The sequence below is a fragment of the Ambystoma mexicanum genome, chromosome 1p (assembly GCF_040938575.1).
Source record: "Ambystoma mexicanum isolate Mex_15411 chromosome 1p, UKY_AmexF1_1, whole genome shotgun sequence".
In the NCBI taxonomy this organism is placed as follows: domain Eukaryota; kingdom Metazoa; phylum Chordata; class Amphibia; order Caudata; family Ambystomatidae; genus Ambystoma; species Ambystoma mexicanum.
Window position 1 is genome coordinate 432,512,855 of NC_090921.1, and position 23,989 is coordinate 432,536,843.

A 23,989-nucleotide genomic window follows, 5' to 3' on the forward strand; every position below is an offset into this window, starting at 1 on the left:
AGTTCTTGCCTTCTCAGCTCCTCATCAGGAGCAGCGCTGTGGTGCGACCGCTTCATCTGGCGGGCTGCCAGCTCTCCAGCGGGAAACGTTTTCCCGCGGAGCGTGGGCTCGCGAGATCTCGTTAAGTGCGATCTCGCGAGAACACGCTCCCGCGATCGAGTGATATCCCCACAGGTCTCTTTCGAAATGCATAAAAACAATTCGAAAACATTTTTTTGTTACACCCTTCGTGATAAGGTGACCTGCTTTATTTGTGCGTTCATGCGGGATGCGCTACATGGCCCTGGCCAACACAACACTTGTGTATAGGCGCGTTATAAATGCCATATCATATCATACACGCCTGTTATGACTGCTTGTCTGGCATCTCTAAACCAGCCTAAGTCTTGAGATTATTTGCCAGGTTCAAAGGCCAAAGGAAGAGCAAAGCGTATTTGAACTTGTAATGTGGTTTCAAAGGCTGTGGGATTGTTAATAAGCTGGATGTCCTACCATGGCGCTGCTTGCATTATGAGTTTTTGGAGACGTTGCTGCTAAAAGGACGTCAAACGTGTATGACTTCCTCAATGGTACAGAGTTCTTTTGTTATGCTCTGCGCCTTTGGCAAATGCCTAGGCCACATAACCGAACTCGGTCAATGTCGTGATGTGTGGACGTTTTGGTCGAGCCCGGGGAGAGGGGGCAAAGGGGAGATTTGCAACACAGAACGTTGCAGAGAGTGGAGAATGGCGTGCTTTTAATTGGAAGGAACGTGGTTTCTTTAGTGGCCTGATAACAAAGTGTGCATTGTGTTCTCCAGCCCTCCAGGGGTCAACAGGCGGGGCATGCCTTAAGGTGGAACGTGTATACATTACGTTTACCTTCCACGACAGCTGGTTAGCAAACCATGACCCCTTTCGTTGTGAAGGCTTCTGCTGCCACAGGATGCTGTCGAAGGGGGGAGGGAGTGGTTGCTCCTTTATTTTTCCCTTTTTGAATTAAAACATGCCTTTAGGGAGCTGAACGGGGGTACGAGGTGGGTGGTGCTTGGGTTTGACATGTCTGTCAACGGTTTCGGCGATTACATTATTGGATTTTCGCTCGTCCTCCTCTGGGGTGGAACAGTTGGCCATTCCGGGTTCCCTGCAAACTCTCGGGCCTCCCTTGATTAAATTATACCAGCAGCAACTTAACGAGCCATAGAATGTACGGTATGCACACCAGGCTACACAGGCTTAAGGAACGGTGTTTTTTTTGTTTTGTTGCTGTTGCTTTGTGCTGGCTTGAAAAGGGGAATGGTCTCTACTGAGGGCTGTTACTCTACTGTAATGTAAAGGTAGGCCTTTTCTTACTGCATGTGGCTAGCTAGTGCTGTATTTCATGACCAGTAACTCAGAACGGCCAAGTCATACCCATCCACTATTTCTTGCTAAAGTCAAATTTGAAAGGAATAAATATGTAGTTCTGGCTCACAACAAGGCAGTTCTACTGCTTTTGAGTTACACAAATCCCCCAACAAGTCCCAGAGAGGCTTCAATGTATTCAGATGGGTTGTGGAAACTCCGTACTTACCGCAATAACGTCCCACTCTAGGGGAAGTTTCCACTAACATGCCAAATAATGTTTGTAATATTTAATGGGAAATGGGCACTCCCGGCAAAAAATATTCTTTAAAAATCAAGAAGTTCTTTGAAACTGACTGGGACCTAAATGCGTGCTGTGGTTCCTAGGGTACTAGCATCATCGCAATACGGTTCTAAATGCTGCAAAGTGATGTGATCTGAGGTAGTGCGATCTGGGGAGAGAAGTGAGGGGGTCCTCTCGCCATGATGTCTTAAAACCTTACCGCCTTTCATACTAGGAACTGGCGGGAAGATCCTGTCTAATGTTCGGGTGCCTAATGCTCAGGCCCGCTACAGTGGGCAGTGATCCGGACAGTGTTTAAAGCAGTGTTTTCCGGTTTGGAGGCACAGAACCTATTCTTTCTTTTGAATACAGCTGTCTACTCTCGCCATTGGTCGCATCCTCAATAGGTGATGTGTAGTGTTAACCGTTGGTCACTTTCTAAACGTTCCTCGGTCCGATGGCCAGAGATGGGTTACTGGCTTTTTTTCGGCAGGGACAGACCCCTGCACTCTTAAATGGCCTCCTCTTTGATGCTCCTCCAAAAGGTGTGATCAGGAGAGCTGGGCCGTGTGTGTATGCCTCTAGTCGGGGGTGTTGCTAGGTCTGGAAAAGATCTGGGCCTATGCTAATGTCGGAAAGCACGGGATTCAGGGCTAGCTATATCATTTTGGTTATAGTTCCTGAGCTTCTATCCGGGGCTACAACTAAAAGACCCAGGGCTATAGCCTCCTCTGCCCCCCCCCCCGCATACTCCCCATAGTAACGCCTCTGCCCCTAGTCTCTGGGATAGATAGGATTATTGATGTTATCAGATTGGGTTCTAATCCTGTTTCATTGTCTATTTTGTTTGAACCTTCTGTTCTGTTTGATTCTCACTTGTAGTGCAGCAGAGCCATAAAGTAATTGATCACGTGCACGTCACTGAACGTGTTTTTGGCAGATGCAACACGACATGGTCTTCTTAACAATAGTCTGGTTAGCCAAAATAGTCCAACAAGTAGAGACCAGACAATCAACCGGGCTGATTTCTAAAAACTCTTTTGAAGACATTCGCCTTTTTCCTCTGGCTTAGGGTACATTGTTTAAATTTACAGTAGTGTACAAGAGGACCCTGACTGGAAAGCTGCGTGTCTAGGCCGTCTCTCATTCAATGTGAGATGTGCTGTTATCCCAAGGCTCTTTACAGATGGGACCAGGAATGTACAGTCAATGTGCTCATGAACGTAATCATGCCTTCGATTTAGATGTGCATTTGTTTCTTTCTGGTTTAGTTTTTTGAGAGATGCACTGAGCAACATCTCTGAATGAGCTATATGATTTAATCATGGCAATAACATTGCCATTTCTGGGCAGAAATAATCTGAACCAGAGCCTTTCTCGTGCGGTATATTGTTCTACAGCATGGGGGTCTGGCATAGATTCACATGCTCATGAATATTCCCTTTCGTCGGGCTCTGAATCCTCGGTAAAAGAATAAAAACTATTAAACTGTATTTCTCCTATAAACCAATCGTTGTCCTCTTGGTCATACTGCCCCCATCAAATGAGTCCTCGCTGTAAGCCCCGCCTCTGGCAGCTATCTTCAGACTTTTAGCGCACGCTTCAGTGTTGGGAGTCCTTGAGTTGCTCTCCAAGCTATTTGTATGTTTTTCCCAGGTTTTTGTTGTGGATACGGTCAATTTCTGTTTCTACCAGAGCCTGTGTGCTCTTTCCTCATCGGCCGCCAAAACTGGGGTCTGTTGTCAGTGAAGTTTTGTGACCCTCATGGGCGAGGAGTTTTTGTGTATTCCAAACATGATAGAGGAGAGAAATGAGGGAAGGACACTCTTTAGGCCCTGCACCAAATGCAGGTTACAGATAGTCTTCGTGAAGGACAAACATGTACAAATTCTTTACTGTCTGCACCCAGACCATAAAGAGGTGGAGTGACGTGCCTCAGAGTCTCTCTGCCAGACAATGTGGGATCATTCCACTGTATCTCCAGGGCCTCCCCGCTGTTCCAGCTGGTGCCCAAGGAAAAGAGGGCTTCTTGTATCAGTGATGAGAGTCCAAGAGGAAGACTATCGTGGCGGTACCCATTCTGGACGACATTTGGGAGGAAGACCTAGCCCTCGTGAAGAACCCATGCACGGCTCCAACCAAGCATGATAGGTTGGAGAAGAAATATAGGGTGCGAGAGACTGCGCCCAAGTACTTGAGGTCTCAACCATCGCCAGACTCGGTAGTGTCGGCTGCCGCAAGGAAACGCCATGGGGAAGAGTCATTTACATGGCAGCCTACATGATCAAGGCGACTAATGCTCTATCTGTTTGTTTTTTGTTTGTTTTGTTTTATTCATATTTATATAGCGCACATCAGCCTGAGGACATTGTGGCACTTGTTAGAGTACAAAGCTTAGTTACATAGTAATGCAAAGTATATATACAAGGTTACAGCATAGTTATATTACATTTCTGTTTATATTACAATATACATGACAGAATCAGAGGAGGGGGTCGCAGTGCTAGTTGAGGAAGGTGGTCTTGAGGTTGTTGCACAAGACAGAGATGGAAGTTTCAGCTCTAAGGGTGGCAGGGAGTGAGTTCCAGAGTTTCGGTGCAATATAGAAGCCTAGACCTCCAGCTGTGGCTCTCTTGATGGGTGGTAAGTGTAGCTGGTTGGTGTACTGAGCCCTGGTGGGGCGTGTGTAAGTGGTCCTTGATATTGCTTCAGATAGGGATGTGGGAGCAGTGTTGTTGATGCATCTGGGTGTGATGGTGAGGATTTTCAGAGTAATTCGGTCTTTGACCTGAAGCCACTGTGCTGCACGTCTGGCATGGGATATATGGTCTCTTCTAGGGATGCTCATAGCTGCTCTGAGGGCATTGTTTGGTGTGGTTTGCAGTCTGTGAATGTTCTTGGCGGAGGTGCCAGCTAAGAGGGCATTGCAATAATCAAGTTTAGCACCTATAGTTGCTCTAGCTATGGCCAATCAGATAGGGGCGGATAGGTAGAGTTTAATGGCATTGATGAGTTTGGTGCTGATGCAGAGGCTACGGCGCTGACCTGTTTGTTCATCGATAGATTAGCGTCAATGTTAACACCTAGGGTCTTGACGGAGGATGAAACGGAGATGGTTGAGTTGTCTATGTTGAAGTTGACATATTGGGGGCTGAGCTTCGGCATTGTTTTTCTGCCCAAGGATGAGAATTTAACTTATCCCTGTTAAAACAGAGGCCATTGAAAGCCATCCATGCTTGGATAGTAGCATAGATGTTGTGAAGGGCAGCGGCGTCTTGGTGGTGGATTCCAGATAGAGGTATGAGTACTTGAGTGTCGTCTGCATAGATTGTATATATGACACCCAGGGAGTCAAGTAGGTCGAAAAGGGGTTTTGGGAAGAGGTTATAGAGGGTGGGGGCTGTAAATGATCCTTGGGGGACACCGCAGTTTATGGTGGTAGGATCTGCGTTCCCTGTGTCGGAGTAGACCTTCATGGCTCTTCCTTCGAGGAAAGATGTGATCCAGGATGCTGCTTGTTTAGAAAAATGGGCTGCCCGAGTGAGGTGGGTGGTGTTTGGTGATCTACCAGGTCAAAAGCTGCTGATAGATCGAGAATCTATTGTATAATCTCATGTTTCATACATCAAGATGTTTGCATACAGAATAATGGCTTCTACCATGAACCCAAGCCTTTCGAATAGAAACCAAGTTAACCCTGCCAAACGTGACCTATGCCCACACCAGAATCCAATTCTGTGCAATATTTTTAGAGTTGAATTCAGGAACGTTATTTAGGGGTCGCCAGAGTTCGCAACTGCAACCTCTGAGGTCTCCATTGCGACTTCTGTGGTCTCCCTTGCGACCTCTAAAAAAAAAAAAAAAAAAAAAAAAAAAAAAATACTTTTTCTTTTTTTGTAGTGCAAGCTCCTGGGCTGTGTCCAGGACCATGTGGCTCTTTACTGCTGGTGTGGCTGGCTTTCTTGTTCAGGCCCCTTAAAAAAAAAAAAAAAAAAAGAAGAAAAATAAGAACAGGAGTGCCACAAGTAGAACACTTTCAGCACTGACCCTAAATAAGAAAGAATTGGAATACCAAATAATGTCTTTCTGTAATTCTATACAATAATTGCAAGAATCATTAAAAGGTTTATTTCAGGCACACTTCAGGGTGTGAGTCACTGATTTAGTCTGTTCTTAAACGCCTCTACTCAGCCTTTCAACCTTCTGTGATCGATAAATGAGTACCAACACAGGTTGGGTGATAGTGGGTGTATATTTTTTGTATGTAAAGCGCTTTAACGTAAGTGCTATATAATAACATCATTATCATTTGCTCATGGACGTCTGCTTGCATTCACAGTAGTTAGGTAATATGGGCCTATACACACTGATCTTAACGATACATATGGCGATCCATTCTTGTATGAAATGTACATCACATTATAGTGATATCGTAATCGTATTTTTCGTAGTGTACAATGCTATGATGCCACTTCCTGTTTTGTAAATGGGTGAAAGGTCGTGTTCCATCTCTTCCCACGATATCACTTCGGGGTGGGGTCAATGACATCACTTCCTGTGATGTCCTCAAGGGGGGTCATGTGTCGTGTGATGTCACTTCCGCTACCCCTGACATTTTGGTGAAATGACGGCCCTGGTTGAATTAGTCCTATGTTAAGGCAGTATTTTTCTCTGATGCCATCACTTGTAAATGGTTTCAGAGAAAACAGAGTGAATTCTTGTTTTTCAATTTTTATTCTTATATTGGTTATGTCTTTTTGAAGCTGGGAAGCAGTGGACATTTGTTCATATTGAAGAGGATGTTATTCTTTTCCCTAGAATGTTTATTCAGATTTGCTTTTACACTTCTGGATGTTGGTGTGTATTGTGAATGTCAACATTAGTCTGATCGTAGCAGTTTGGTTGCGTTTTCTTTCGTGTACACAATCTACATGTATTTCGAATATTTTGGGTGAGTTCCGCAGCAATTAAAGTTTGATGGGCCTCTTTCATTTCTTTATTTTAAATAAAAACGAATATTCAGATTAAAAAACAGCCTGTTTCCTGTAACAGCATTTGGGGTTGGATTGTCATGGTGTTGGTGGGGCGTAGTATGATTAGGGATATTTCTACATAAAAAGGAGTATACATTAGTAATTTAGATATGCTCCATAGACGGAAGTGATTGCAAGGCCCATTACCTAAAGTGTCGTCAGTTGCGATTGCTTCAATATTTGGCGTAGATATGGTAGATCGGTGTGTATAGATCAAAGTGGGGAGCTGTTGCCTGTATTCATACATCATGCTTATCCTAATAACTGAGACTTTCGACGAAGAAGATGCTAAGTCCCCCCGAGAGGCCTCTAGCGAAATAACATTAAAAGAAATACTTCCTTTCCATCCTTAAAAATACTCCTTGGTTTGTTTCACTCATTAACCTCTGTGGGTATTCTTGACGACCATACTCCTGTTTGAATCTCACCTTGGTTACGCTGGCTGAATTTTCTGAGGGCTGTCCTATTCTGTTCATACTGCCCCTTATTTAGCCCCACTAAACTGGCTTCCCATCTGCTCTCTGTTCCAGCAACTTTACCTCATAATCATTTCCAAAGGTTTTGTTTCTCCTTGTCCATCAAACTGACTGAATATAGACCTATTTACTATCTTTGATGGTCTTTATTTTGCCTCTTTCAACCCATCATCTTGTACACCCTCTTAGTTTTGCTTATTTTCTGTTCTTGCCCCTAAATTGTGGCAATCAATCCCCTCTATAGGATGCTCTCTTACCCTTGACAAATTTTGTATCCAGTTTTAAATTCTATCTCCTCTAGCTTCTTCCGCAATAACATAAGGATGACCCCAAATCAGATTTCGTGGTAATTTTTTTGAGGTTTGCCATTCTCTTAATATTAATAATGTTATTTATATAGTGTCTGAACAGTTGTCTTTATTGAACGGTTTTCTTTTTCAGTCTCAACTGCATTTTTGATACGTGCTGTATACATTAAATAAAACATTAAGCACACGGTTTTCTGATCGCCCACTCTATAAATTCAAGGCATCAATTTACACTAGCAACTCCATATTTGATCATTCTCTGGGTTGATCCGTTGTGTACGATTGAGCAGGGTAATAAACATTTCGGGGACAATTCAGTAATCGGGGGTCTACTCGGTGCTTACTTGGACCTGGCACAATAAAGACACTTAACATTAATCACGTGGCCAGGCGTAGTACTACACTACCGGGAAGGACCTTACAACATTTTGGAGACGAGGACTTGGAGCAGTAAAAGGCGCTGGCAGCCCGGGCTCAGGTCTCAGGACTGTGGCGGCTGGCGAGGTGTCTCTAGTTACTCACCGAACCAAGGATCCGGAGAAGCAGAGGTGATTGCCGATTCTTGGCCAGGATAGTCTCGATTGAAGAGCCTGGGTTATACCTTAACCCAGGCCTCCTTGCTTGAGGGAACTCCTTTTTATTTTTTTTGATACACCCCTCTGCGGTAGAATAGGAAACCTGCCAGAGGAACAAATCACACAAGAGCGGGGAGCGCCAATTAACCAGGCTGCAACAAGCCGAGTCAAAAGTAAGGAGATTCAATTGGAAAGTATCGGAATACTGGTAACAGGAAGTTGCTACAACCGGAAGCAGCAAGCTTCTGTTCAGTTACGCATTTAAAGCGTTGCTGGAGGCGGGAACGACAGCAGCAGACCTCGCGCATGTGATGGTGTTGCCGCCGTTGTCAAGGCAACAGTTCTCCGCTGAGTCAACATAGTTGCTGCCTGCTTCCAGGGCAGCTTCCAACGACGGAAAAAAGGAGCGGCAACATGGTGTTTCCTAAAAGTGATGATTCTCGTTTTCTGCGGCCGGAGAGGCTGACAAAAGGGAGTTGTAACACCAGGGGTTCTGCGGCCAGCTACTGCTGTTGAAGATGGGACAACACTGTTTGGTGCTGGTACACTGGCAAGTGTATGACGACTGTGCAGACCCACTGGGCTGCGGGAGATCTGCAGAGTCTGGCCACATGGATCCAGTGGTGAAGGGTGCGCAGCTGGGTACTTTCCATTTTCCGGCCAGAAATGAAGTGAAGAAGTCGTCGGCTGGTGCCATTGCACAGTCAGGAGCCGGTATTCCAATGCAAGAGGTGCAGGACAGTCAACATTTGGAGAGAGAGTGCACTGCCAACATGCCATTGGTTGGCGTTACATCTTTGGAGACACATAAGAGGGACAACGTCCTGCGGGCCGCCGCAAGTACTTCTGTCAGCATCATGTGTCCGGAAGATGCGTCTTGTGTAGGAGTTCCACAGAATCGGGCACCTGGGCAAAAGTCTTTCGTTGTATAGACCGGGTGCAAACGGAAGTTTCTTGGCGAGGATGTTGCAGATTATGGCAAAATGGCCTGGGCCACTTCAGTCAGCTGTGATGTTTGTGATTCAAGCGCTGCGAGCAGACAATTTGCTAGAGGAGGAGGCTGCTTGTGTTCGTTATGCCTGCAGTATTTCAGTGAATTTCAGCCGTGGGAGCCGGAGCTGTTCAAGTTGTTTGAAAAGTCCTTGTGCATATGTGAAGAGGAGAAATAGACATAGGTTTGGACTATGGTGAGCTGTCTGGGGACCTGTGTGTTTGCGTTTGTATTGTCTCGTTGTCCTGTGTGTGTGCGCTGTGGTATCTGGGGTTTAGGTGGTATTGGGACTCTCCGGGGTTGGAGGCGTTTAATGTGTAGGTTTTGAGGCCTGTATTTTCCTGTGGCATGATTGTAATGTTAAGTGTTGTGGTCTCACATTGGGTATATTGCCATACCTCACAATGTTTTTCTTTTTTTTTTCCTTTGGTACATTTTTTGGTAGTGACTATTCCATTCCTGGGTTTCTTGGACATGAGGGTGTGGGGTTTTGCTTTCTGGGCTTCAGGGACCTGTGGGCTCATGGATGTTTGGGTGCGGTTCAGGACTTGCAGACTTAACCTTTTCGTTTTCAGGTATTGGACTTGTTTGATCTATCCTCTCACTGGGCTTTGGGATGGTGGGGGGCTGCATGGGGGTTAAAGAAGGGCCATTGCTTGTTTGGTGTTTCTCCTATGCAGTGAGGTACTGTGGGCGTGTATGGTTGCAGTGAGGTGCTGAAGGGTTTTTTTCAGCCAGGGGTTTTGGTGTCTAGTTTAGTGGCAAGGTGCTGTGGGGTCGCGTGGGCAGTAAGGTGCTGTGGGAGTATGGGTGCAGTTAGGTGCTGCAGGGTTTTGGGGTCATGCAGGGTTTTGGAGTCGTGTGGTGCGGGTTACGAGTATTCTGTATGTCTGAGTGTTTGGAATGTTGGCGTGCATGCTTGGAATGTGGAGTGTTGGGACCTTAGTTGGCTTGATGCTGGATGTCAATGGTTTCACACTTGGTACTTACTTGAACCTGGCACAAGAAAGATACTCGCATGTCCAGGCATAGTACTTCATTACCGGGAAGGACCTAACTACACTCAACCATTGGCAAAACCCAGAGTTTTGGTTTTTGTGCAGGCATGTGAAGATCATTTACAAGACGCTGGCAGAATAGTACTGTACTATCTGATCATCAACAGCTGACAAATGGTATTAGTAACTGGGCACAGTATGCCATTACCTGGCAAATGCCTATACAAGAGTCCAATCTGTTGGTTTTGCCGGGCATTCAGTGCACGGTATTAATGCAAAGACCTACCATTGGTTAAAAAGGTAGTGGTTTAAGATATATTTTCTATTGCAGGGACTAGTTTATAGCTGCAGTTAAACCATGGCCCTTCAAAAGATTATTCAAAGCATCAAAATACCTCCTTAATTTGGCGCGTTTTTTGGGCGGGCAAATGAAGATAGTGGGTGGCATTGGCCATAGGGACTAGCATGGCCATTGGGCGATCAATAGGTTAGTGAAAAGCCAAAATCCCTGCAGGCTGTGTCCCTAATCGCTTGCCATCTCTCGTGTACGTTCACCCCCTATGGCAATAGTTTCAGCCGATAGGCAGCTTCTACTTCACCAATCAATAACCAAAGCTAAAATGACGTCCCCCACATTTCTAGGCAGTGAGTGCCAACATAATTCCTGGACTAAAATTTCATAAATATTTGCTGTAGCGCCGGGATTACGCCACCGCAATGTGAAAGGTACATTTTGCAAATTGATTGCCACTTCTCTGCTCAAAAAACAGATGTCTATACTCCCTCCGAATGTTACATCATACACTCAAATCGTGCATTAAAATAAAATGAGCCCAGTTCTTTTAACATTCTCAATCTGGATTCCTTTAAAAAAAAGACTAAACTCTTCAAAAGTGCGCAGACCATCGCCAACTCCTCCCAGAACAAAAAGCGGACACGCCATCCCGCTTCCTGGGGTGGAACAAAAAGGGAATTATTTCTGCATCTGGTTTTTGCCTTGCGTTTGAAGCTGGCTGCTTGCAACGGGCCCGATTCCCCCCAGTGCAGGAGCCGAACAGAAAGTAACTTGTGAAAAGAAGAGAGCACGTGATGCCTTGGAATGTGCTGCATCAGCAGCCACTCCGCACCTTTCCTAGGCTGCCCGCCAACTCAGGGAGGCAAATGGCGCCTGCTTTCAATCGACGTCTGCTTGTGAGAGAACTGCGTATGAGCCCTCGGGAAAAGAGGCTTTCTGAGAAAATTTGCATTTACTGAGCCGTTCTCCTTCTTTTTATTTCAATAGTATTTTGTTCAGATGCCTTCAGGAAACGAGGAATTTGACACCGCAAAAATGCCACCGAAACTTAAATACAGGCAGCCGCAAAAAACGATCATTTGCTGCTTGGAGTTCCACCATGACATGGGCGACTACGTTAGCAACTAATGACAACTCTAAACTGGTGGCAAGGAGATCAACGCTGCACAAAATGAAACTGGCATTTGCAAAGCCAATAGGTTTGGTTGTAGGCCAAATGCAGCCTCAAAAGCCCCATCATGCCAGAGTGACAGCAGTCACTCGTTAGCATACCTGCCTACATTTGGCATAGGAAAAACCAGAGGATGACGGGTCCCCGCCCCTTTCCCCGAGACCACTCCCATCTTTTGCAAGCTGGAGACTGTTAATCTAGTTTTTTAAATAAATTAGGCAGAATCTGCAAGGTTGATTTGAAATGATTGTAAAGTTAAGATTAAGCTACCGAGGAAGCCGTAAACAGGCAATATTGTTTTTTTGTAAATAAAATAGCTGCAGTTTTCTTTCGAGTTGTTTCGCCTTTATTATTCTGCAGAGCCGTTTCTTTTATTGATTTTGTATGGCGCACCAAACCCAAGGGTAAGTGGGCCGCAACAAAGAGCAGAAAAACATGAATACTTAAAAGCTTAGTTACAGGGTAAGGCACAATACAAATATGAACATGACAATTCGACAAAGCTACATATGTATAATCAGATTGGGTAGGATCTGTAGGTATGAGTAGAGGCAAGGTTAGTCTTAGGGGTCATTAGGGCATAGCTATGTGAGAATATTCTGTCTAAAGCTATAGTAGGATTGGTCTGTTCTAATGTTAAGTGGGAGAGCATTCCAGTATTGGGCTGCCTTGACTGGGAAATTGCTGCCGCCTGTTTTTTGTTTTTTTTTGTTTCAATTTGGATATCTGTAGGCAGTGGGAGTTGACGGTTCTGGTGGGCCGGATCGATGTTTTTCTCAACATTCTAGTTACTAGGTAGGGGGGCTGCATTGAGACATTTGAAGGTGAGTGATGCCGTTATAAGTGAGATTATGTCGCAAATTTTGAGCCATTTATGCTTTCCTTTTATTGTAAATGTGTTCTTTGGAGGGTAGGTTGAGGGCCGTTCTAAGGGCATTGTTTTGCAATGTTTGAAGTTTATCAATGATGTGTTTGTTAACTCCCAAATACAAGGCATTGCAATAGTCCAGTTTGGAGAGCATTAGGGCGTTGGCGATTGGCTTGTGTGAGGAAAGCTCTACTTGCCCCAATGAGCTTGCACGTGTAGGATGCTAGGGAGTTCACTTGTTTCTTTAATGTCAAGCCCGAATCGAGGTGAAAGCCTAGAGGTTTCACTGTTTTGGCAACTAATCGTATTGCCATCAATATTAAATGCTGAGTAATTGGGGCTGAGTTTTTTTCTAGGTTGGCATCGGATCAGAGGAGCAGGATTTCAGTTTTATCATTCAGGCATAGGCCGTGCGTGGCCATCCATGCCTGAATGATGTTTATTTTGTTTACCATGGCCGTATCAAAGTCGAAATTGCCCGAAAGGGGAATGAGGATCTGGGTGTTGTCAGAGTAATTAGTGTATGTGACACCCAGTCTATCCATTTTGTCTAATAGGGGCTTGGTAAAGATATTGTACAGGGTTGGCGATACGCAAGAACCTTGTGGTACACCGCAGGCTATTTTAATGGGGTCTGCTGATGCTGATGTGGAGAAGACTCTCATTGTGCAGTTGTTCAGGAATGATTGGATTCAGGCTATAGCCTCATTTGAAAAGTGGGCAGCCGAAGCCAGGTGTTCGCACAGGACTGTGTGATTCACTAGGTCGAAGGCCGCCGACAGATCAAGGAGGAGTAGCATAGCAGTGTTTCCCTTGTCATTAAGCTCGTTGATCTGTGCTTTGAGATCAATTAAGGCTGTCTCTGTGCTGTGCTGCTGTCTGAAATCTGATTGGCGGGTACCTAGGAGTTGGTTAGTCTCAAGATAGTGCTGGATTGTAGGTATGCTACTGGGTCTATTATTTTGAGAAGGACAGTACCGTAACGATGGGCCTGTAGTTGGTGGGAATGGCGGGGTCTAGGGTTTGCTTCTTCAGTAGAGGCAGGACCCAAGACTCTTAAGTTGCTGGGGATGGTATTGGAGGAGAAGGATGCGTTAATCAATTTGGTTACAGTCCCTTGCAGCATCCTTAATTAGCTGGGCTGGGGCAGCTGTCACCCTTACAATTAGATGGTTTGAGGGATGCAATAATCTTTTCAGGTTCTCGAGTGGAGATTTTGGCAAATTTGAATGGGTCCGGGCCTGTTGGTTTAGTAGTCATGGGGCGGGTGATGGGAGGTGTCTCATTGGGAATTAGGTAGTCTTTTTAAGGAGATTTTGGTTTGGAGTGTTTTAATTTTATTTGTTAAAGCATCTTGAATGCTAGTGCACCATTGTTTATCTTTAGCTATATTGTCAGGTGGGGATTCCAGCTCCCTTAGAAAGGCAAATAATTCCCTTGCATTGCAGATTCTTTCGTTGAAGAGATTTTTTCCTTTTTGTGAGTAGGATTTCTTTTTGTAATTATTGGCAAAGCGTTTAGGTTTTTGTTTATTTTCTTCAGATGGGGTGTGTCGCCATCTGGATTCTAGTTTCCTTTTTTGCATTCTTAAGTATTTTAAGTGGGGGCTGAGCAAGGCGTTTAGGTGTGCTAGTTGTTTACTTTTTTGCAGTTTTAGAGGGGCAATGGTATCTAGTGCTTTCTTCATAGCATTATTGTGAGTTTCTACTAGGCTGTCAGGATGCACATTATCAGGAAGGGCATTGATAGTTAGTAACAGTAGTGGCAAGAGATTGTCTTGAGTTAAATTCTTTTTTGCTCTAGTGAGTAGGGGTGGTGCCATGATTTTCTCTTTGGTAATTTGTTTTTTCAGAGCAAATGTAAACTCGATAAGGTAGTGGTCTGTCCAGTGTTGAGGGGTGGTTTTGGTGATGGTGGTATCACAGTTTAGGGTAGCGACCCAGTCCAGAGTCCTTCTTCTGTTGTGGGTTGGGGTAAGAATTTTTTGGGTTAGGCCGTGTTCAGCTAGCATGGTAGCTAATGGATTGGACTGGTTTGTCATCAGGGTCATTAAATCCTAGATTCAAATTGCCTAGTAATAGAATTTGTGAGGACTCCTTTGTGTTATTAGCTAAGAGGCTTGATAGATCTTCCTCAAAGGTCCCACCCAATGTGGCCAGGTGGCCTCTATGTTGGGTAGATTCTCAAAGTATGGCTGTTGGAGATGGGCAGTTTGGCTATGAGGAGTTCACATGATTTGAGGGGAGGTTGAACTAATAGACTTATGGCGAGGTTAGTTTTTGCTATTACGGCCAAGCCGCCTCCTCTGCTGTTGGGTCGGTCCAAACTGATTAATTGATAGTTTTCAGGAATTGCTAGAGTGTGTGCTGGACCTGCTGCTTCGTGCAGCCATGATTCGGTGATTGCTAGGAGATCAAGGTTCTCAGAGGATAGGGTGTCGGCTATTTCAATGGCATGGGCCACTAGAGATCTGGTATTGATCAAAGCTCCAGACAGTATGGTAACATTTGGAGTGTTCTGAGTTTTTATTGGGATGAGTTTAGGTTGAATGGTATTGTTACAAGGTATAGTTAGGTTGGCGTGTAACTTAGGATGCCGTAAGGAAGGTTCATGAAAGGCTTTGTTATAGCATATGGGCTTGTAGAGGCGGGGTAATCTGGTTCGAAGTCTGCTGTTCTAACCATAGTGGGACAAGGTGCGTGTTTAGAGGAGGACATAATTAAGGCAATAACGGGTATGGTAAGGCACAACATGGTGGGTATGGTGGGACAAGGTGCGTGTTTAGAGGAGGACATAATTAAGGCAATAACGGGTATGGTAAGGCACAACAAAGAGGCCACCGGAGACTTGTTGAGGCACATCATAGTGGGTAGGTGGGAGAGGTGAGAAATGCAGTCTAGCATAGACAGGTGTGTATAGGTGAGGATAGGCTGGTCCTGTGCAGGCTAAGGTATGACATCAGCTCCAAGGCTGGCGTTCTCCAATTTGCCGCTCTCTCCATCGTTAACACCCTTTTGAGAGTCCAAAAATTCCATTAGGGAGCTAGCCCCACCCAGAGAGCTGGCGGTGTCTTCATTAGTTTTTGCAATTAGACTGTAATCTGGCTGAATATTGGATAATGGCCCAGGTACTTGCCCGAGTGGTGTGGCCGCTGCGCTACTCCTGTAGGCGTAAAATGTGCTCTACTGTTATTGATAATGTTCGGCGCAGTGGGGGAGTGACTAATAACAATGCGCCCCATTAGCAAGTCTGGAAATGGACCAGAAACGGATCTGCAGCTTTCCTTTCAGTCCGCACAGAAGTGCCTTGCTGTGGGCCATCTGTAGTCTTCCCGAAAACCCGGAGACTCAACGCTCTTCTCCGGAGAAGAGAGTAAAAAAACAGTCTCTTGGGATAAACCTTGAGACTAGGCAGGTTTGCTCGTTCGTACTTAACACAATAACAGGCACACAAAGTAAAGCAAAACGGTTCTGTTAAGCGTAGACCTCTGGGTCTCTTTCCATTGATTGAACAGCAGCACAGACAACCAACGTGCACACAATGTTAATTTTCATTAAATTACAATGCCGAAAACTACAAAAGAAGTTATGAAAGAATCCTCCAACCAGATGTGGAATCGCGCACATTGTCATTTGCCATGATCCATACCAATCGTTTTTGCTCCTCTAGGTGTCTCTAAAGCTAAACCTAAAAAATCACATCAAACATGAACAACCTCCACACCGCAGAACACAGAGCGGCATGCGCATCCTCAAGCACAACATACAAAAGGTCCTTCATGGCAGAACTTTGTATGCCGCCTCCTTTTCGCTCCCTATTGAAGCATGGCTTGTCTTAAACACATTTGGTCTGCCCTTCAAGGTCTTCCACCAAACTCAAAAACTACCCAGAAAAAAATCTCTATAGATCCATTGCTCTGCAAGAACACCAAAGCTTCGAACAGGACATGACCACGTTACCTGGACATCGGCTGATGATACCCGAGTTGGCAACTTCTAATCTGTAGCAATGCGCCTTGTATCAGACCTTTTGATAATTTAGAAAAGTAGTCTTCGGACTGTTTCTTTGCATCCGTTACTCAACACTGGAGTACAATCGTAAGTATTTTTTTAATGGAGCCCTACGCAGTCAGGTTGTGAATCTGTAAGTCTTGTTTCCACAATCTGATTGGTAAAGTTAATCATTACTTGGACACATGAAGTCCTAACAAAACAGCCAACTAAAGATGAGTGATCGTCCAAGCTATTTAGGTATATAGAGAGCACCTCTCAGTGTGTGATTAAAACACTGCAACCTGATGATGGTTTATACAATCAAAACATATTGTGGCTAAAATGCATCTAAGAACGCATTCATTGAAGTAAATGAAACCACATAATCTTTCTTTACCTTAATTTTTTTTAATTTTTTTTTTAAAGTGGTAGGCACGTCTCCAGTACATGGAAGCGGGGGACTTTGCTGCCAATAGATGAATATCACAGGTTTCCTCTTGAGTCCTTGGGAGTTTACTGCCCTTCTTTTTAATACCGTAGGATATTTTGTTGGTAAAGGCTGTAGTAACTGGAAGAGAATTGATGGGAGTCCAAACATAGAACAGCTCCGAATTGTGTTGATTAATTCATCGCCCGTTTTTTTTTTTTTTTGCCGCACTTTGTGCCAAACATTTTTGTTGAAAAAGATGGTCTCGCCCCTCCTCCCCACTATTTATTTCTATACATGCCCCACCATACCTCCTATATGCACCCCCCACTCCGGGAAAACATTTTCGAAGATCTTTTTAGCTAAAACTGCAAAAAGTACCCGGAAAGAAAAAAAAGAGGCGATGAATGAATGTCGTACCAACTATATACGAGAGGCCCAAGGACCGGCCACATTCTGAAAACTCGCACTCCAAGCATTCTCCTGAACAGTCAGTCACACACTGCCATCAGCATTCATGGATGGCCAGCAGGACACTGCAACATTCAGCCAGATACTGCAAGTACATCTGTAAAGTTTGAGCTTTTAAACCATATAAACTACACAAATTTGTGAAGGAACTTCAGTTGAGCTTGGATCATAAACTGCCACTCCCTCCCCATTTCATCAAAAAGGCACTTGCACTGGACATTAAATTATCAGAGGCCATCTTAAAGACCAAAGCAATGGACCATTTTAAGGTTGTATAGCCCGTGTGCGCAGGTGGGGCTTAAAGGTTACATTATGGGAGTCTGTGGAAGCTGTTAATGTCACCAAAACCCCCAGAGTGACTGGGACAACAATAAATGGTAGGACCGTTTTAATTGCTCAGTTTCAAGACCACAGCAAAATAACATTATTTGAAAATTGTATATTTGAATATATTGTCCTTATGTGTCCTGGCTGCAGTGTTTACACTCTATATTAATGGACTGGAGAAAACTTGTTGAACACAAGGTTTGATTACCCAAGAATTTGTAATCGTGGTGTCCCAGTTCTTGCTTACGCAGATGACTGTCTTGACTGCTCGTACCCCACAGGCACTTCGTTATCTAATCCTGACTTATACTAACTACATGTCTGATTTAGAACTTAAAGTGAATACAGTAAAATCCACAGTAATGGCATGTGTACCGAGGAATAAGGCCGACTAGGTAAAATGCTATGTCCAGGGGCTGTTATACCTAGTGTGACCGACAAACTACCTGGGTGTACATTTCTCAAAGTCTTACTACACTATTGGCGCATTCACAGATGTGATAAAGGCATGAACATTTCGCAGATTATTTACGTATCAAGTTGATAGGCAAGCTGGTTGAGATCCCATGAGAATGTGTTGGGAGAGAGCAGGTACACAGGGATTTGGAAGGGTAATTAACCAAACCCATACAACAAGTTGTATCCCTCCTCATGTGTCATATTCCTTCTTAGCTGTACTCCATTGTAATAGCGTTGACTTCTATATGGGGCTTAAGCACCATGTTAGGCAAGATTGTATGCAGTACCCTGTTGGAGACTGCACCACCTTGTCCTCTTGGCAATAGTTTACACAACCTTTGGTATAAGCATGTACTACACAAGTTGGTAGAGTGACTGAGCAGCCAGGCTTATCTCAAGAGGGGTCAATGTGAGCTGTAGGGTTGAAACATAGTTCCATAGTGACAGTAGCCAAATGACACTTGCACTCAAGGTTTCTTGATTAAACAATTCTTTATTCATTTAAGTCAGTTTGAATAATCCTTCTTTAGAAGGGAGCAAATATGTAACACTTAAATATACTTCAAAAAATACACACACTCAGTTTCAAGAAATCAGTAGATGCCCATTTGAGATGGCACATAGACACCTTCTACACCCTGAGTTGACTTAAATAACTAGGATTCACTGGACATTGATAGACCACTGGTACATTTAGAGAAATACTGAGGTTTGTTTCAAAAGAAAAAGGTTAAGGGAGAAAACAATGGTTAAAAAGTATCCCAAACAGGTAAGCACATTTTTAAACCCACCAACGCAATGTAGATTAACCCTTTCCCAGATACACAAGTTAGGAATGTGTGAGTTTTTGGAGAGACAGATCAAAACACAAAGTCAGAGGTTATAAGAGTCTTCAGGGAGCCAGGACAGCCAATGTCAATGGAGTAAAGTCGAGGGGAGCTGGAGTTCTTCTTGAAGGGAAGTAAAAAGTATTGCACGGTTAGAGTTTTTGTTGAAAAATAAATCACTGTTGAGCCACAAGCTGGCAAGGTTTTGATGGGCAAAGCTGCAAGCAACTCTGCAAATGTAACAAAGAAAAGTCTCAACTGAGACGTAGCAATCCTACACAACTTAGTTTACAGTACCTTAGGTCTGATGAAATTGGTTCCAGCTGGCTTCTGTTCCTGTTGTAGTATGGCATAGCGGTGTCAGCCCCCATTGGCGGAGCCCCCTTACCTCTTTTGTCGTGGGAGGATGAAATACTCTGGGAACCTAACCGGTTAATAAATAATAGTCAGACACTAGTTTACATTTTTGGAAACGGGTCACAATTTATTGGAGCATACAACCCAGGGGGCAGTCCCAGCCCTAAAACAACATGGTTGACGAGCATACTATACTAAAAAAGCTAGCCCAAAAAACTAGGGCAACACTTCTGAATGTTCTGGTGTACCGTTGCTGCCCAATGCTGTCGCAAGGCACCGGACACACGCTCCAGATTGCTGCACAGAGTACTTCCTCCTCGGGCCACTGAGCTAGTCTCCAACGTCCATAAGGCATTCAATGCCCGTCGTCCGAGTTTGGCTCGAGTGCGGCCATCGGGAAAGCAGCCCACGGTTCAAGCCGCGGCGTAGTCCTCCCTGGCTAGGACTGCCCCGAACTCTGCCACACTTTGGGGTGGCCCGCCCGCTGCCCATAACGCCCCCATGCTTTAATAAAACTCATTGTTTTAGTTCCAACCGACCTTCAACCTTCACCTAAACCACAATTTCAACATATCAGAGTTTAATTAACATCCATATTCTCTCCTTGTAAATCCACATTGTGTAAGGCCCCCCCCCCCAGTTTACCAAACCTTCCAAGAACGCAGTGTGTCCTTGTAAATTCATCTTGTGTGAGGCCCCACAGCTTACCAAACCTTTGAAGTACACTGGGCTGTGTTACTGGACAGACCCTTAAGTTATACGTGGAGGGAAAAGTGAACTCATTGTGCATTTATGCCACCCTTCGGTCTTACCACAGGCATGTCATTGTGCCCACAGCTTACCTAACTTTCGGGATCGTTATGATGCGTTCCTGGCCACACTCCTGGGACTAGACTGAGGCGGCCGTAGAGGTCCGGTGGTATTCACCTATCCTATCACACATAGGCACACATCTGTTACTTGCATCGTACATCTGCAGAACAGTGTCCCCCAGTTGGCCCATCCATCAACCTTGTGTTCTCCTGGCCAAACTATCTGCTGGTGCCGACCTCTATTTCCTGGTCATTCATTTCATCAAGTCCTGTTAAAACACACTTTGACAAAGCCAACAGTTTTGGCCTCTGTGCATTACCCTTTGCCAGGCCTTTCTTGGTTTGTCTTAAAGGAGTGTAATTCCAAAACTCATGGCCACCTTACCGATGAGTATGCTCTCTTCACAGTACCTTGTTCCCCATAATCAAGTAGTCTTTCCAGATGGGCTAAACCTGTTTTTGGTACAAAATAATAGATATGTTACTTCAACATGTCAAGCACACATTTCTCCCAATCGAGGCTTACCCTCACTCCCTGTACAAACAACCGCATTCCCCCCAACTTGTTCCCCGCACATAATATGGCCAAAAAGGAAGAAAAACACCACTGCTCTGATGCCTCTGTTTTCAAGCATGCCTGTGTTTCAGAAAATAGGCTAGCCTCGAGCCTGCCAGTAGCCAGCCCATCTTGAAATATCAGAGTTAAACTCAATCTGTTCATCCTACACGTAAACGACAGTAATTTGAATCAACTCCCCTGCACTAAGCATCTCATCTTCAGCCATCAACTTAGCTCACGAGCCATGGCGGCCCACCCGGAGCACGTGCCTCCCCCTCGTGCCTTGCTTGTGTCAGCGCTTTGGAACCCATTGTGCATTCGCTCTATATAAATTATCCATTAATTCAAAACGTATCCCGTATTTAATTCCCCACAAGTGTCGTGTGAGGATAATGCGGCGTGACGGCTGTGAGGGGAAAAAAGCATCAATGTAGTAAATGAAAACGTTTTACTCCTCCACAAAATGAACACGTTTTAACAAAAACATTGCACGCAAGCATCGAATGCAGTACTTGACGTTTTAACAAACCGTGGAACCAACTAAGTGCTGGAATGGGACCACGACCATCCCTCCTCAGGGAGTGTGTTGCAAAAATCCCAACAAAGGCTTCCCCCGTCCTTCAAACAACCTGCATTTTCCCGCCGAAACAAAAACACAGCATTTTAGTAGGGGGGGTGGCGGCATACAAAAAGAAGCCATCACCAATCGTGTGCCCAACCCGCTCCAGGGCACTCCATAATGAGCCATGTGGCCCAGAGGCCTGCACGAGGCAGTTGATAATAAATGGGGGAAAAACACAATTGAAACCCGTTGATAATAAATGGGGGGAAAAACACAATTGAAACCCGTTGATAATAAATGGGGGAAAAACACAATTGAAACCCGTTGATAATAAATGGGGGAAAAACACAATTGAAACCCCCGATGGCACTGTCCTTTTTAACAAATCACTGTTTCGTGTCAATATACTAATTGATTAAAACACTTCCTTAATTAAAAACACGCAGCATTGCATTCGCAATGCAAGTTGACACCTAAACAGACGTAACGCCTTTCAAACTAAAGGTCATGTTTCTAGCAATCGGCAATGGCAGAACACAGGTACCCTTGCATTCCATTACGGCGGCCCGGCTGCACAACTTCCCCAAAACCAGTGCAGCGCAGCTGCCTGGAGTCATTTCGTTGTGCTATTTCGTGGTGCAAGGCCTTTGCAAGTAACCCGTGGCCTCTGTCTTCCGTACCCTTTAAACATTCGATTTCCCAAAGTGGTGGCTTTAAAACGTGCAGTGTTAAAACTGCATCACGACTCCCATGTCGCACGGCGCCTACCCTGGTCCTATTAAACCCTAATAGCATCACAACTCCCCCCGTAGCGCACGGCTAACCCAGGGCGTCATGCAAACATCAATTCATTTAAACATATCACCAGTCATACCTAAAAAGTCCCTCTAAAGCCCAACTCTTCCTAATGCGCATCACAAAACAAAACTGAGTGCGTGTAGAGCAGAACAAACAATTCGGCAACTTGGTAAAGCATATACAAACAATTAAGCACATTTCTGTAAAACGCGCTCTGAACTGCCCCAAGACGGGCATCGTGACTGATCTGGCATGTCCTGCAGCAGTGCGGTACTTCGGTAGACACGTAGGCATATAATAATATTACACAGTAAGCCTTTGGCAGACACTTCATTGCTATTTGTTGTCTGGCTTCCAAAATTGGTGCTCTTGCGACGCTTTGAAACCCCTCCAGCGTAACCCTTTGTTAATGGGCATGAAAGCGAACACGGAATTACCTGAAGTGTTGCTGACCTAAAGTAAACACTGCACGGATAAAAAGCCATTGCCCCAACATGGCTGACAAAGCAAGGGGGACAGGGCCGAACGGGACATGCCCCAAGACAACCAAACCTGCAATTCACCAGTAAACTACTAAATAATATGTGCATGCCACCTGTGTCTGAAAACGGCATCGCTTCACCGTGAGCCAATCGCATGCGGGCGGACCGACCTAGGACAACCTATTCCATTGTAAAGTTGCCGCACGTGGCACAGTGGCCCTCACCCCCGGCTTCCCATACCACCTGGCACTACCTCTTAAAAATAATTTGGCATCCACATAAATTGCGGTAACAAACAGCCCCACCCCCAACTTAACAAAGCGGCGGACCCAATGTGCATTGCCATACGTGTATGGCTGCAATTGTAAAGATAAAAGCCATTCCCGACACAGCCATGCAAAAGGAAACAACCGCTCTGGCACAATCCACATAAGTGCGGTCCTTCCTAGATAAATCGGGCATATACATATATAAAAAAAAGCGGCTCAGTCCATTCATCTGCAACCACACAGCTCAGGGATGTGTTGCAGCAGTCATATAAATAAAACAAAGCAACCCATGTGGCATGGCGGCCGTCCATGGGTGAATGCCCGCTGTAAATAACAATCTGGTCCGTAGACAAAACAAGAATTCAACATTTTAATAAATCGCAACACAACCTTCATGCGCACAATGCTGCGTCCCACACTCCAACTTCTCCACCCTTAGTCATGCCCCTGACCCGAGCTGCCGACGGGCTTTTTGTGCCACCGAGTGACAAATAGCCCTGTAGTACAACCAGCCTCGGGTTCCATCTGCAGGCCAAGAGGCTCTGCGTAGGCAGCAAACAACTTACCATGAATCATCCAACGCTGAAAGATTGCAACATTAGCGACGGCACGACTCCCAAATCCGGCGGGGGGGGACTGGAAAAGGGGCTGGGCTCCAGTCCCACCCTGACTTGTATGCGGTCCCCAGGACAGGCCGGAAAGGCCGGCCCCGGGGACAGCCCCCTCGCCTCCTGGAGGAGTGGTGGGTATGAGCAGTAGAGCGGGGTGGGGCAGCCAGGGGGGTGTCCCTCAGGGGCTGGAACATCCTCTGATCCTGTTGTTCCTGGTCCTCAGTCATGGGTACAAGAGGGAGGACATCTGGGGACTCCTGCACTACGATTCGAAGATTGCCGGCAGCAGTGGGAAAACTTCAGATCAGCGGCACTTGGCGGTTTCAGCTTCTCGCGAATAGCACCACAATGGTTCTCGGATACCTTTTTGGGCTTTCCTTGCTTCTGGGGTCCAGCTCGCTGAGGTGGCTCAGGCTTGGTTAGTCCTGCTTCGAGGGAGTCTGGAGGATCTTCCTGGAGCTTGGGTCTCACTTAAAAACGATACACTTGATTTTGGTGTTCCTCTCCCTGGCAATTGGTTCCTGCAACAGCAATGGAAGTACAGCCAGCTTGGAGAGGATTTCCAGATGAGTTTGTCTTTGGGTCGCTTGGTCCCACCAACCCAAGGGGAGATTTCGTCCTTTGCACTGCTCCGCCAGTCGAGGCGAATTCTGAGCTTCAGCACTGCAGCAGGGCTTCACCAGGCAAACCAATTGTCCAGGAGTTGCAGAAAGCAT

The 23,989-nt window shown here is 45.3% G+C and overlaps 1 protein-coding gene across 1 annotated transcript in view; it reads left to right on the forward strand.

The window, feature by feature from the left end:
- PIK3R2 (phosphoinositide-3-kinase regulatory subunit 2) overlaps positions 1-23,989 on the forward strand; it is a 486,396-nt gene that overhangs the window by 147,170 nt on the left and 315,237 nt on the right. The window lies entirely within an intron of this gene.